The sequence below is a fragment of the Rutidosis leptorrhynchoides genome, chromosome 9, assembly GCF_046630445.1.
Source record: "Rutidosis leptorrhynchoides isolate AG116_Rl617_1_P2 chromosome 9, CSIRO_AGI_Rlap_v1, whole genome shotgun sequence".
Classification (NCBI taxonomy): domain Eukaryota; kingdom Viridiplantae; phylum Streptophyta; class Magnoliopsida; order Asterales; family Asteraceae; genus Rutidosis; species Rutidosis leptorrhynchoides.
This window is the reverse complement of record NC_092341.1, coordinates 12,843,427-12,846,875: the sequence shown is the minus strand read 5'-3', so window position 1 is coordinate 12,846,875 and position 3,449 is coordinate 12,843,427. Positions and strand designations below refer to the sequence as shown.

At 29.6% G+C, this 3,449-nt stretch overlaps 1 long non-coding RNA gene across 1 annotated transcript; it reads right to left on the bottom strand.

Annotated features, from left to right (window-relative positions):
- Nucleotides 1-940: 940 nt before the first annotated feature.
- On the bottom strand, nucleotides 941-1,715 carry LOC139866053 (uncharacterized). Its single transcript, XR_011765221.1, has 2 exons — nucleotides 1,522-1,715; nucleotides 941-1,117 (listed from the first exon to the last, which is right to left on the bottom strand). It is a non-coding gene; the product is annotated as an uncharacterized lncRNA (long non-coding RNA).
- Between the last annotated feature and the right edge of the window lie 1,734 nt (nucleotides 1,716-3,449).

The following is a 3,449-nucleotide window of genomic DNA, read 5'->3' as shown; positions in this document are numbered from 1 at the left end:
AATGACAATAGTACGAGTAAAAAAATATGAACAACCTTTTGTGAATACTATCCAATATCCCGACCCGACCCGACCCAATTTCACCCGACCCGATTTGACCCGAGACATTCAATATTTGTGCAAGTAAGTTATCGAATATATTTTTTGGGACCCCATTTAATTTTCATTCTAGAATCGCCACTGTATGCGTCGTATGCGTTGGAATGGCCTTAGTTACTGTTGATAATTTTGTAATTGTATGACGGCGGCTGCAATTTTGTATGATCCCAATTAAATCCACGTTTTCAACATAAAAATACAAAAGGGTCATCATTCCACGTCCACCCAACAAGTGTTGTCACATCCTTCTCGCCTACCTTATTTGCTTTCTGTAATAAGTTTCACGATTTACACTTTTATATATTCAATAAGCTATTGTCTATGCATTTTTAGTAAAAAAGACGTCAAATGAAACACGATTCTAGTATATATATTCTCAAAATAATGTCTAATATTCTTAGAAAACATCATGTAATGCTAAAATTTCATCTATCTTATGTTACATAACACTAAAACACTGTGACTAAATTATACTCGTAATTAAATACTCCATGCGTTTCAAAATAATTGTCCTATTTTAATTTTTTGTGTTTTTTTTTCCATCAACTTTAACATTAAATATTATTCTTTGTGTTATATAATATCGAATAAAAGTTATAACAAATGAAAGCACATTCAAAAATCAATTTATTAATATAAATTTCATCAAATATTTTATAGCAAAAACCTATAAATATTTAAAGTCAAAACTACATAAATTGACTTTGAAAAATTCAACAGGACAATTATTTTGAAATGGATGAAGTCATTAAATAATACATATCATATCATAACTGTAAAGACCCGATTCCCGGTACTTATAGAATCAAACAAATAGTCATAGATACATAGCGGAAGTCAATTAAAATAACATATTATTATTCCACGTAACATTCGAATCGATACATAATTTTAGAGATACTCTCATCTTCTAAACTATCATATTTTGATAGACATTCCTCTTTCGACACTGTCGAATGTCATAACGTCGGTCGAAAATTACTTTGCTTTATCAATCAGAGCCACTCCCTTAGATGACCTGAGATATGCACGATAGTATGCGTAAGCCTAAAGGCTTAGTGAGGGTCGTGTGTTTTTCGTGCAAAATACCACAAACATACATTCAGGGTTTCAGATATCTATGAAAATAATAATATTTGAGCCCCCTATGTATTAACGCATTCCGAGCCTCTATCCACATTCCCAATAATTTCATTGCACCGGGTAACCGAATTCAAACCCCGTGTGTCTTAAAATAATTATTTCACCATATTCCGATCCATGGCTCGAAAGACATTAATACATTATATATATATAATATATATTCAAACTTTTTATGCAAGTCTCATAATAAATGCACATAACTCGTATATAAATCAAGTAGCAATTAAACACAATAATATCACATATCTCAGTTTTATAAAGTAACACGAGAACACTCACTTTTGTGATCTTTTCTAAAGATCATGACGCTTTATGTTTGTAGCTTTAACTTCCTTCTATTACAACCACTTGAGGAACAAGATCATATCTAATATATATATATGTTTGTGTGTATGTGTTGAGGGAATTGATAAATCAAACGAAAACTCCTAACATATTTATAGTCTCTTATAAGCAGCTTACTCACATCTGTACTCAAGTATAACTACAAGTAGAGCAACACATGGCTATCATTTATCTATACCTTAACTTCAAAGTAAATGATAAGTAGCTTAGTCATTTTAGGATAGAATTCAACTAGGTTATTCACTTTAATTTAGAGTTATATGAATAAATACGTAAGTATCTTATATTTGCATTTTATTTGTCATGTATTAATTATAAACCCTTATTTTATATATATTTATATAATTTAAACATAATATTTTCTTTATATATATATATATATATATATATATATATATATATATATATATATATATATATATATATATATATACATATACATATATATATATATATATATACATATATATATATATATATATATATATATATATATACACACACGATAGTCTGGATTTTGAGATGTTACAATAACAAATAATTTATAAAACTCAATGCACAACTTTTACATAAAAAATACCCTGATTATCTCCTCTTGAACCCCTTTCATCCACCATACCTATAGCTACCATGGGGTTTTGTTTGTTAGCCATATTGACATACTCCGTATTACATTATCACCAATCGATTTGATTGTGTGACTGGATTTTTTTGATTTAGATTTTGGGTGGCTTCATGGTGTGGTTTTCGGGTTATAGAGAGTGTTCTCCTTTTTCATGCTTTCATTATGAGTGATTGGCCTGAAATGGTCATGTGATATGTTTTTGTTAATGAGGTAGTTTCCTGTGATGATTGACTTTCATGTGTTGTAACTATCTTGTTAGGAATTATGTTCGAGCGTAAGGGTTCTAAGATCGTTGTTGGTTTTTAATTGATCAAGTCATGTTTAAATTTGTGTGTTAGAGTTGATTCGGGTTGAATTATTGCATTGTAGAAAGTACGGTGAAGGGTTGTTGCGAAATGTGATCACTTTTGTATATCTAACATCTCACTTATTTTTATTAATATAATATAATTATAATTATTGCTTTTTAAAAATAAAATACCTATCGCTAACAATATATATATATATATTTTTTTAATGACTAACTCATAGAGTTTGGTGTCATAGCCATGACGAGTTCCATTCCTAAACTATATGTGTCGGTTTTAGATTATATAATAATAATAATAATTTTAAGCAAAGTTATAATCAATTTCTATAAAACAATAATAAAGAAATTATAGTATCCATTTTGTGGCCAATAATGTACTTTCTACCCAATCATATCCATTATCCACTTGTTAACCAATGATGATCCATAATGATTAGAAGTTAACTTTGTGGGTTCCTTTAAAAAGGGTGCTGATTCGTACACCACCAAAATTATCCATACACCACTAAATATGCAACACAGTGTCGTACTGTACAACTCTCTAAAGCATATTTAGTGGTGTATGGATAATTTCAAGTGGTGTACGAATCAGTCCCCCTTTTTAAAAGGGGAGGTGATCCGTACACCACCTCTATTTTGCCATACACCACTAAATAAATTTTTTGGACATTTTTACCCTTCCTTTTGTTCACCACCAACTCCCCTTAACTTCTCAAAGGAAGGGTAAAACTGTCTAAATAATTGTTTTGGTGGTGTATGACAAAAACAAGGTAGTGTACGAATCAACTCCCTTTTAAAAGTTCAAGTTTTAAATCTAAAGTTATATGATAACTGTAAAATTATTTTCCAAAAAGTAGGTAATTTATAGATGATCACCTAATAGTAATACACAAGCATATAACATTATTTTTTTTGAACGGCGATTTT